At 42.7% G+C, this 12,304-nt stretch overlaps 1 protein-coding gene and 1 long non-coding RNA gene across 6 annotated transcripts in view; one reads left to right on the top strand and one right to left on the bottom strand.

Annotated features, from left to right (window-relative positions):
- The window catches only part of CDH10 (cadherin 10), a 396,417-nt gene that overhangs the window by 270,581 nt on the left and 113,532 nt on the right, over positions 1 to 12,304 (top strand). The gene's annotated exons all lie outside the window — the stretch shown is intronic.
- On the bottom strand, positions 2,614 to 4,061 carry LOC309373886. The gene is made up of 3 exons (XR_014170270.1): positions 3,744 to 4,061; positions 3,542 to 3,633; positions 2,614 to 2,859 (listed from the first exon to the last, which is right to left on the bottom strand). It is a non-coding gene; the product is annotated as an uncharacterized lncRNA (long non-coding RNA).

Raw genomic sequence — 12,304 nt, forward strand, 5'->3', positions numbered from 1 at the left:
ACTGTGTGAAATTTAAATTTTTAGGATTGCCGCGGAGGGTGCACTCACTTGGCTCAACTCCTGTGTAGCATGAGCATGTATTTGCAAGCATCTACTTGTCACATGGGACGCGGGTGGTGCTGTGGGTTAAACCACAGAGCCTAGGGCTTGCCGATCAGAAGGTCTGCGGTTCAAATCCCCGCGATGGGGTGAGCTCCCGTTGCTCGGTCCCTGCTCCTGCCAACCTAGCAGTTCAAAAGCACATCAAAGTGCAAGTAGATAAATAGGCACCGCTCCAGCGGGAAGGTAAACGGCATTTCTGTGTGCTGCTCTGGTTTGCCAGAAGCAGCTTTGTCATGTTGGCCACATGACCTGTACGCCGGCTCCCTCAGCCAATAAAGCGAGATGAGCGCCGCAACCCCAGAGTCGGTCACAACTGGACCTAATGGTCATAGGTCCCTTTACCTTAACTTGTCACATGCCTACTTTATGCTTTCAGGTGCATCACCAAAGCATCCCAACCCCATGCTTTTCTGATGGCATTGGAGCTGCAGCAGCACTACCAATTCTTTCGCTGCCAGGGTAACATGGGGCAACCTCAGCCACTTACATGCCAATGCAGAGTGGCTACAAGTACCACATGGCAGAGACAGTCCTCTATTTCAAAGTATCCTCTCTGTTTGAAGGACTGTCCAGTCCAATTCTGGTTTGATGCAAAGAACCAAGAACAGGGCCTTGAAGTTGCACACAGAGAGTAGAGTTTTTATGTCAACCTTCTTAAATGCATCCCTCTCATTTGAACTGTCCGGAAGGTTGCCAAACATCCCCTTCCAGAATAGACTTTGGTCTTGTGGTATGAATACACCAGATACAATATACCATATAATTTTGGACTACCGTCTCTTCAACATTCTTTGGAGAGACCTACTTGTGGCCTCTTTGAAGCTTAAAGTATCTACTTGCAAAGGATTTGTAATCCAGTATCTGTTGAGGGATGATACACCCAGAACTACTGAGATTGTTTTAGGATATTTAGCTGAGATAGTCAAATTTATAGCGAAATTTAAAACAACTTAATTTTACTTAATGGTGGCTACTGAATCTTTTACGTTTTGTGTGTTTAAAATATCTGGATTACCAACGTTTTATGGATGGTTGGGTTTTTCCCCTCTTTCTCTCTCTCTCTCTCTTATGATTTTATTGTCTAAATTATGCCAATAAAGGCTGAATGAATGAAAGGATGAGTGAGTAGACAGAGTGGTTACAGGTCATTCAATCATCACCATGTGTGATGGATTCTATTTCTTTTCAAATTATAGTAGGTACTTTAAAAATGTGTAGCTATATATAGCGTATGTGAATTTTATGTGCACCTGTGACCTCTTCTTGCATGCATGAGGCATAATTGGCCACTCTGTGCCAGCACCAATGTTCTTGAAATTGGGATGCTGATATAAAGAGAAGTCATAACTTGAACTCCGAATTGGACAGGTTCACAGTGATGCTGCTGACATAAGAAGTCCTGAGCAACTTGCGACCTGGCTATCCAAGAGAATGCATTGCCCCTTACAAACCTGTCCCTTCAGTTATACCTGGGGAGGTCACTTCATTGCTGCAAATGCACCCGTTTGACTTCACCCTTGGAGTCGTACTCCATTGTCTCTCAAGACAGACAACAAGAGATCAGGACTTCCTTGTTCTTCAATCATCTGCACATGTATATCTTGTGGCAATTGGGTGGTATTATTTGCTGTGGCATCACCTCACCCCTGAAGGATGACAGGCTTCAATCTTAGTTGTATTTCAGGGCTTGTTGATGAAGACCTATACAGTGGTACCTCAGGTGACAGACGCTTCAGGTTACAGACTCCGCTAACCCATAAATAGTACCTCGGGTTAGGAACTTTGCTTCAGGATGAGAACAGAAATCGTGCAGTGGCTGCGCAGCAGCAGCAGGAGGCCCCATTAGCTAAAGTGGTACCTCAGGTTAAGAACAGTTTCAGGTTAAGAACGGACCTCCAGAACGAATTAAGTTCTTAACCCAAGGTACCACTGTATAGTCAACAAAACACGTGCTGATTTAAATGTCCAGTTTTAAGTGATTTTTATACAGTTGTACCTTAGTTTTCAAACAGCCTAGTTCTCGAATGCTTGGCTCCTGACCAATCAAAACCTGGAAGTGACTGTTTCAGTTTTCAAACGTTCTTTTGGAAACCAAACATCCAGTGGGGCTTCTGCAGCTTCTGATTGGCTGCAGGAGCTTCCTCCAGCCAAACAGAAGTCACCCTTTGGTTTTTGAACACTTTGGAAGTCGAACGGACTTCCAGAACGGATTCCATTCGACTTCCAAGGTACGACTATGTTGATATGCTTTCTTCTGTGGATTGTCGCTATAATTTTAGTTCCTTGTTTTGCTAATGTACCTTGTACACTGACCAGGAATTTTATAATGAAGGGCATCAAATAAATATTTGAAATCAATCAATCACATCAGTGAACTACATGATATCTCAAATTTGCCAGCTAGCTTTTCACACACATACACAAACACACAACTTGCTCCACATGATCTCTGAGAAAATTAAGACGATGGGTATCTGGGAGTCTCACCACAACTATGTTCTTTAGCATGTATAGCAGCATTGTAAATAGTAAAAGTTTTACTTTAAAAAAAAAAAGGAAGAGAAGACGCATAAGATTTGAGACCCAGTGCAAAAGCTTCTGACAGTACCTTTGCATCTAATTTTCTGTGCAGGATTACAACCTTGAATCTTTTTCAGCTTTTACGAACACGCTGGTTCAAAGGAGAATGATTTATGCATATATTTCTCTTAAGGAGTCCCTGCCTCCACACTCACAGAGAGACTTTTCTGCAGAGCCCTGAGAAATAAGAATTGAAAACTGAATGATGATCTGAAGTACTGTAGAAATAATCCTATTAAAGGTTTGCTACCTATACATATTCAGACTAATTCAGAAGTCTGTGCTTTGAGTAACAGAGATCAGGATGCCAGAGCCGGTTTAAATTGGATAGAAGAGAAGGAGAAGACGAAAGATCATGTGGATAAAATTACAAAATTGTATTTGTCTGTCGCCTTAAATTATGTTTGTGGTGCAGCCAGATGCTTGAAACCCTTCATGTTTTTGCAGTCCTAGGAATACCATAAAACAGGGTGTGTTTACAACAAAAAGTGGTTTCTTAAACAATTCTCTCCCCCCCCCCCCACAATTGCCTTGTACTTTTCAAAGCCCAGATCCAATGACAGGGAGCTCTTGCTTATGTGCAATCCAGTTTTCATTTTAATGTATTAGAAATAATTTTGCTTAACATTGCTATGGATACTTAACCCTTTGTTCACCAAAATATTGTAGGGATCGTGATGCTGTTCCAAGGAAAAAGGCTATTGCTGTAATGTGTGAGTGTGTATGTGTGTAAATGAGACAATTTACATTATCGCTGGGTTATAGAAATTGCAATTTGTCTTTTTCTGCGTCTTGTCGTAGGATAACAAGACTAGCTAAATTCTCATTTAAATCAATCCTTTCTTCAAAAGTCACTTACCTTTAAGTCATGCTAATGTTACATTCTTTGGCTACCCTTGAAACCTTTCCCTGAAGTCGACCATTTCCCATACATACAGTCTTACTGTTTCTCTGAACACACACACAAAAGGGAAACATTAAGCATGTTAAATGAATCTAAATTAGGCATTATAGTGGCATGTCAGAGCAGGCAGGGTTATGTTAATAATGTATTGACCCACCTGAAGGTGAACAATAGAGTTTCCTGATGAAATTCCCATCAAGGTTTCTTTCTTGTTTCCTCCTTCAAGGTTTATGATTTTAAATCCTTTGGTGCCATCTTGTGGTCTGCATAACAGTTTTTGAGAGGAACATGTTTTGAGGAGTATGTAACTATCTAATTCTTTCTTTTTTTAAAAAAAAAAAAATGTCATCTGTAACATATCATAGGATGGAAGATGTGTCATATTGTAAAATTTCCGAAAATATGAAATGACTAAGATGATGACTCCAGGGAAAATATAGAAATCGATAGGAGTCTCTCAGGCCTGATTCAAGCATCATCTCATTGTGTTTGGCTCCCACACTGCCTCTGTACCACTTGACTTTTTGCATCATGTGGATTGTCAGAGTTGCCTAGGCAATGCCCACAACAATGGCAGCAAAGAGCACTAGAGTGGAACCAGTGGGATGGGCAATATGTGCATGATTCCACTGATAATGGGGTGATAAGGAGTCATTTTGGACTCAGAGCTGTCCATGGAGGCACAGGTCAATCTGTAACTGGCTATATTACAATAGTGCTACTGATTTTAATATGATTGATCTCATATAACCGTTAAAGCTAGAGAAAAGGACATCCTAATTGCTTTATCTCAATTGCGGATAAGAGTGTTTTACAGTTGCTTTGCCTGCTTGGTCCTTATCTTTAGCAATAGGCCTATGCAGTGTATAATGCAGGACTCATAATTATGTTCATAAGAACATAAGAGGCGGCATCTGGGTGAAGTCCAACATTTCCTTGCCACAGTGGACAACCAGGTACTCACGAGAAGCCTACAAACCGTGCATGCTCCTTCTGATCTCATCTCATTACAGAAGTTTGCAATGTAATTCCACATCAGGTGGGAAATGTTGACTGTTCTTAATTAGGCTAGTGGGCCATTATGAATCTGAAACATGAGTTTCAGTCCCAGAGCTAAAATTTCAATTTCTAACCTCATGCTCTCTCAAAAACCTAGTGATAAATAGTTATATAGATCAGATTACAAACCTTCAGTGTTGGGAATCACTGAACTTTTGTGCTTGTAATATATTACGACGCACAAACTAAATAACTGTAGTATAAGGTAAAGGGACCCCTGACTGTTAGGTCCATTCGTGGCCGACTCTGGGGTTGCGCCGCTCATCTCGCTTTATTGGCTGAGGGAGCCAGCGTATAGCTTCTGGGTCATGTGGCCAGCATGACTAAGCTGCTTCTAGCGAACCAGAGTAGTGCACGGAAACGCCATTTACCTTCCCATAGGAGCGGTACCTATTTATCTACTTGCACTTTGATGTGCTTTCGAACTGCTAGGTTGGCAGGAGCAGGGACCGAGCAACGGGAGCTCACCCCGTCGTGGGGATTCGAACCGCCGACCTTCCGATCAGCAAGTCCTAGGCTCTGTGGTTTAACCCACAGCGCCACCCACGTCCCTAACTGTAGTATACAATTTTTTTTAAAGTTAAAGAAGGTATTTGTCTTTTCCTTTAGTTTTTGGGGGATGTTTCTCAGTGATTCAGTCTTCCAAATGGAAGAGAAAACTAGCAACTTTCAGTCCCTCACTTCACCAGATATGTAGGTTAAATACATTCTAGGCAAATCAGCCTAGACCATCCTCTTTCAAAGGTCATCTGTGTTGCTTGTTCTAGAGTTTAATTCTTCAGTGCATGGGTCATCAAACTGAGGGCAGCATGTCAGAAGGACGTATGGTAGGGGAAATGTTGACTTCTGAAAAGAATAAAAAAAGACTGAATTCCTTCATTTCATCTCTACACTCAGATATTCTGCAACTATAATTCCCAGTATTTTTTTTGTTGTTGTTGACATGGGGCATATTTGTAGAAGTATATAGGTTAAAATACTCTGCTGCATACCCCCCGCTTGGATCTAGCTGTGCTTAATGAAGCGTTCTCAGAATGATGTACATATCAACCCTGTAATATAATGTTTCCTTGCTATATCACCGTTCCCGAAACCAAGGAACCAAGTTTCTCTTTTTTGTGAAAATTGTTTACAAAAGTCTAATCGCCAGGACTCTACCTGACCCGTTCAATTTGAAGGGCACATAAATATCCATTGAAGGGAAAACTCTAGGAAACATCATTTGTTTCAGAAATCTCTCAATGTTTGTGGATGTTGCTTTCCCTTATTACAGCTGACTGCTTAGCCAGAGGCTACACATACAGAAAGCCAAACAGGAATAAACCAATATTAACATGCAGATGCTTGCTAGTAAATGTGATATGATACAACATCTGGCATTTCAATTTAACATGGGATTTTCAGTTTATAGGTTACATTTTCTCACCCCGGCAAAGTTCTCTTGACAAAATATGACCCTAATTCCTGTTTATCTTCCAAGCCTTCAGAAATATGCATATGTATATAGCTCTGTGATAGAGAGCTGGAAACTGGTTTATAGACTCCCAGTAAATGAAGCTTGCATTCTGCAAGCATAGATGCATAGAGTTTGGATACTACTGGAAATTCAGCCTCCTCAAAATCCAACAAAACATGGCAACAATGAAGAGTTTGGATTTGATATCCCGCCTTTCACTCCCCTTCAGGAGTCTCAAAGTGGCTAACATTCTCCTTTCCCTTCCTCCCCCACAACAAACACTCTGTGAGGTGAGTGGGGCTGAGAGACTGCAGAGAAGTGTGACTAGCCCAAGGTCACCCAGCAGCTGCATGTGGAGGAGTGGAGACTCGAACCCGGTTCCCCAGATTACAAGACTACCGCTCTTAACCACTACACCATACTGGCAATGAATCTCATGTTAAGTTTTGACTTGCTCTGTGCTAGAATACTGACTGCTATTTTGTGGTAATCTTTATACTTCTGAAGGGTGTGTGTGTGCTTCATATCTCCCATAGTCAGACTCTTGAAAGAACCAATGCATCTTGGGTTATTTTAGTATTCCAGGTAGTGTGGAAGTACCATGATGATTGTAGGGTGTGTTTCTTTCCCACTTATCTTGAAGGCGAAGGTCTGTTAGACTGCTAGCATTAAAGGACATGCCCCCCCCCCAAAAAAAACCCCACCTATCTGCCTTCAGTTATCCAAATATCATAAAAAATATGGATGGAATACAGTGGTACCTTGCTTCCTGAATGGCTTGGCTACCAAATGCCATCCATATTAGCCTCATCTCCCCACTACTCCATAAGTAGGGATGCGGGTGGTGCTGTGGTCTAAACCACTGAGCCTCTTGGGCTTGCCGATCAGAAGGTCGGGGGTTCGAATCCCTGCAATGGAGTGAGCTCCTGTTGCTCTGTCCCAGCTCCTACCAACCTTGCAGTTCAAAAGCAAGCCAGTGCAAGCAGATAAATAGGTACCGCTGCGGCGGGAAGATAAACAACGTTTCCATGAGCTCTGGTTTCCATCACGGTGTCCGGTTGCACCAGAAGCAGTTTAGTCATGCTGTCCATATGATCCAGAAAGCTCCCTTGGACTGAAAGCGAGATGAGTGCCACAACCCCATAGTCGCCTTTGACTGGACTTAACCTTCCAGGGGTCCTTTACCTTTTTTTACCTTTACTCCATAAGTACCCAGGGCGTACAGGACAAGTCTATACCTCCCTGCTGCTTTCAGATACCAACCCTACTGCAAAATACAATATTGCCAGGTTCTGCATAGCAATAATCAAAATTCATCCGATGATGACCTGTGCCACAAACTGGATTTAATATGCATATCAGGATTTAATATCATATCAGAGTGCTTTGTAAATTGATAACCATAGCCCTTTATATACTAACCTTTTATGCTCTTCCACATCCGTTTAATGCTCCTAACCCTTCTTTTAGCTTCTTTTAGCTTCCTTTTATATATACCTTCTGTTTGAAGAATTTTAGCTTTCCAAAATGTTTTACAGATTTTTAATGATTGTACCCCACCCTACTTATGCTGGTCTATGACCGTAGTAAATATTTGATTGATTGATTGATTGATTCTTGAACAAATCGGCTCCTGAATGTTGCAAACCTGTTCCATTTTGCAAATGTTTATTGGAAGCTGAACATCCGTTTTGGCTGTCAGCATTGTTTCTGGGGCCAATCAGCCAATCAGAAGCCGTGCCTTGGTTTGTGAACATTTTAGAAGTCAAATGGGCTTCCAGAACGGATTGAGTTCAGGAACCAAGGTATCACTGTATGCTGCTTTCAATCTAGATTGATTTTAGGTGGATGTAGTTATGTGAGACACAGTTGAAAACCCTCCACGGTTAGGTTATCCATACCTTTTCCACTTTGTAGTTGCCCCGAGTGAAGAACAAAGAAAATGGGGATTGCTATCGTAGTCTATACCCAACCACAACATAATTGGATGGATACACACCCTCAATGCCAGAACCACCTGCATCTGTTTTCAAATGGACACACTGCAGGGTAATGCAGAATCAATGCAGTGAGCCTTGTTCCCACCACCAGCCCAATAACTAAATCAGTTTCTCAATAAGTATTATTTAGAGGGAGGGAGGGGAGATACAATGGAATTAGATTGGGTGTGGGTAACCTAGAAGTGGGACGCGGTTGGTGCTGTGGGTTAAATCACAGTGGCTAGGACTTGCTGATCAGAAGGTCAGCGGTTCGAATCCCCGCAACAGGGTGAGCTCCCATTGCTCGGTCCCTGCTCCTGCCCACCTAGCAGTTCGAAAGCACGACAAAGTGCAAGTAGATAAATAGGTACTGCTCTGGCGGGAAGGTAAACGGCGTTTCCGTGCGCTGCTCTGGTTCGTCAGAAGCGGCTTAGTCATGCTGACCTGGAAGCTGTACACCGGCTCCCTCGGCAATAAAGCGAGATGAGCACCACAACCCCAGAGTCATCCACGACTGGACCTAATGGTCAGGGGTCCCTGTACCCTTTACCTAACCTAGAAGCAAAATACCAAGTCCTCGACCTCCATTGATTCTGGAATAGAATGTATCTATGTAGCCACAGGGTGTTACTGTATCACTCTGAGTCCTTTCAAGTTGGGAGTGGACAAAGTAAAGCAAGTGATTTTGCAGCGGAATTCCCTTGCTGCTACGATCAACATGCAAACCTGACCTGAAAGCTTTTACAGGACTTGGGTAGTGCCACATGGCCCCGTTATAGGCTTTCCATTTCATTTTCTGTATTTATTTTATAATCAGGCTTTCTGCTGTGCCATATGCGCTACATGCCATACCAAACATCCCGCTTGTCAGTAATATTTGCGGCTAGGCTGAAACAGAATCAGATTTTTACATATGGAGCCCCTTTGGGAAGAATGGAGTTTACAAAGCCCAGATGTCATCAAACAGCAATCCCGGGGCACATTTAGTTCCCCTGGTGTGATCATGGCTGCCGTCTCAGATATGATTTGATTCTATTTCTTGTGGTCCCAAGCTGCCCAGTGGGAAACTCAGGAAGCTCCGATAGTTCTCTCCATTTTGTTCTCTTAACATTGCTCGCTTGCAAGCGAGCGAGCGAGCGAGAGAATGAATGAATATACTTATGCAAAGTGAGCCCAGCTCTCTTGCTGGTGATTTCTCTCTTTGACAGCCTCAGTGCCGTATTGTAATGTTCCCCGACACACTGATTCTGCAGACTTTCAGAAAGAAACAAAAAATAGGAAAGATGTGAGTAATTTGAGGGGCAACTGGCATGTCAGACAGAGATTTTGAGATTTTGAGTCATGTGGTTCATTAACTGTCTTGGCCAGTTATCAAATTATCAAAACAAAAGTTTCCAAAATTAAGCACTGGGGAGGGGGCTATTACTTAAGCCATTATCTTTCCAAAGTTATAACAAGACTTAATTAATGGAGGCTAGAGTACGGGGTTGCTGTTGTGTTTCCCAAAATTTTAACAAGCAGAAAACCTCAGCCGCTCCCCCAATTTGTAATAGCCAAACAAAAAGAGTTATAGCTAAGTAAGGCTATGTGTTGAATGGGAATGTAATGAGAAGCCCGCTCACCTTTTCCGGTGGGCAGCATTGTGGCCAGGCATCCAGGACTCTACAGTGATCCGGCGTGGGGGTGGAGAGTTGATGGCCCCTTCTGCGTCATCCGGGCCACACCACTGATGCTGCCAAATCAGCGCTGGGAGGGGGCATGGCCCAGGAGACTTTACCATGGTGCAGCTGGGCAGACCCACCTCTCTCTGCCTTTGTTTGGATGGAGGGGAGGTTGTAGCCTCTGCCTGCCTCTCCTCAGTAAGGATATATGAAATATATTCGGAGTCAAGAGTGGATTTCATGCTCTTTATTCAGTTCATAGTGGTGAGCAGGAATGGAAGTTCCCCCAGAATGTCTGCTTTATATACATTATTTACACAATGGGCCCCACATGATTGGCTAATTCCAGGATTCACCTGTAGGCCAATGAGGTTGTGGATTCACTTCCCCCTGGAGCTGGATTGGGTGGCTCCTGTGGACCAATCAGACTGTTGCATTCTGGACCCTATTCTAGGTCCAACCAGACTGCTGCATTCTGAATCCTATTGTTCTAGGACCAATCAGACTGCTTCCTTTTGGATCCTATTCAACTCAGTACATAAAAAGATCCTGTTAAAGGGATCTGAGGGTGTGGATTCTGTCTGATGTCTGGACATGGGCTAGGGCCATGTCACAAGACCCAACGGGGACCCCTTGGGGTGCCCTTCTTTGAGGTATGTGATAGGGCTCCCCCTATTGGTGGTTTGCCCTTAGTTGGACTCCCAGCAGACGGGCAGGAGTCAAGATACAGCTTCACACATTGCCTAAGACAAACCGCTCATATCTGTAGCCAATAAAGTTGTGGCCTTTTTATCCCATAAACCAAAATACTTGTGCCTGTGTGTTTATTGTCCATTAGGGAACTGTGGGTCACAGGGCCTTGGCACACAGACCAAGCCTTATGAGGAAGAGTTGAAAGAGTTTGGTATGTTTAGCCTGGAGAAGAGAAGACTGGGGGTGATGTGATAGCCATCTTAAAATGTCTGAAGGGCTGTCACATGGAAGATGGAGCAAGTGTGCTTTCTGCTGCTTCAGAGTTGTTTTGCTGTTGTTTAGTTGTTTAGTCGTGTCTGACTCTTCGTGACCCCATGGACCAGAGCACGCCAGGCACTCCTGTCTTCCACTGCCTCCCTCAGTTTGGTCAAACTCATGTTAGTAGCTAGGAGAACACTGTCCAACCATCTCATCCTCTGTTGTCCCCTTCTCCTTGTACCCTCAATCTTCCCCAACATCAGGGTCTTTTCCAGGGAGTCTTCTCTTCTCATGAGGTGGCCAAAGTATTGGAACCTTAGAGGGTAGGCCTAGACTAATGGATTTCAATTACAAGAAAGGAGATTCCAGCTAGACATTAGGAAGAACTTTCTGACAGTAAGAGTTGTTTGACAGTGGAACAGGCTCCCTCGGAAGGCTGTGGACTCTCCTTCCTTGGAGGTTTTTGAAACAGAGGTTGGATGGCCATCTGTCAGGGTATCTTGAGCTGTGATTCCTGCACTGCAGAGCTAGATGACCCTTAGGATACCTTCCAACTCTGCAATTTTCTGATTCCATGAGAAACAGTGTAATGTGAAATATTGTTGGAGTTGGGCTTTAAATGGGGGAACTGATAAGTAAAAGTCCAGCATTTGCACAATAGCTCACCATGCTTGATTTTTTTAAAAAAATAGGAAGAAAGGATCAGAATAGGGCTGACAGAAATTGTAATAGCAAAGTGCAATAGCTGGACTCTGCATGAAGAACAAGAGCTAGGAACAATTTGTAAAAGCTGGCAATTATTTAAATGGAGAATTGTGTCACTTGCTAAAATTGGGTATTGGAGAAAATTGTCCTGAAAATATAATGCCAATGTTTGGGAAGGCAAAAATATCTGAGGGTGAAATGTACATCCATATGAGTGAGTATGAATGGGGAAAACTGTGAAAAAGCCAAGTTTGTTCTTTTGAATAGGGAATGATATGCAATCAAGTTAATTATGCATGCAGTATGTAACATGTGTAGAAACCATTCTGGAACTGCAAAAATCATACCATTGTGAAAATCAATTATCCTTTTGGTGGATAGCGGTTCTGTACATTGCCAATATTCATGAGATCAGAATCGTTGAATAAAATAGTGGGAAGGTTTGGTACTTCCCTAAGGTGCAGGGTGTTTGTCGAACACGGATGGGGGAGAATTTCAATTCAGTTTGCATTTAAAAGCAAACTTTCCAAATTGGCATTTTCCAAAACAGCATGCAAACCAAAACACTGCTATCACTCAAAATTTACTCTTATCTGTCTATTGCAGTACACTTCTCCAGCCAAGCCATTTGCAAAAATAAAAAATGCATATATTATGGTAAGTGTGCAGATAAGTACGTTGGTGAAAATAGCATACAAAAAAGCTATATATTAGGGAAAATCGCTTTGCAAATGTGTATTCTAAGCAAAATTGTGTATTCAGACATGTATAGTTGGGGAAATTCACACAAAAACGTTGGTGGCTGTTCATGGTGTAGAAATGTGGAGAAAACTGAAAATTGGAAGAAGAAAAAAGAGAAACAGAGTGAAACCAGAATTGGTGTATTTGGCCATCCCTATCCCTGAGT

Source organism: Podarcis melisellensis, assembly GCF_964234715.1.
Source record: "Podarcis melisellensis genome assembly, chromosome: 7".
Lineage (NCBI taxonomy): Eukaryota > Metazoa > Chordata > Lepidosauria > Squamata > Lacertidae > Podarcis > Podarcis melisellensis.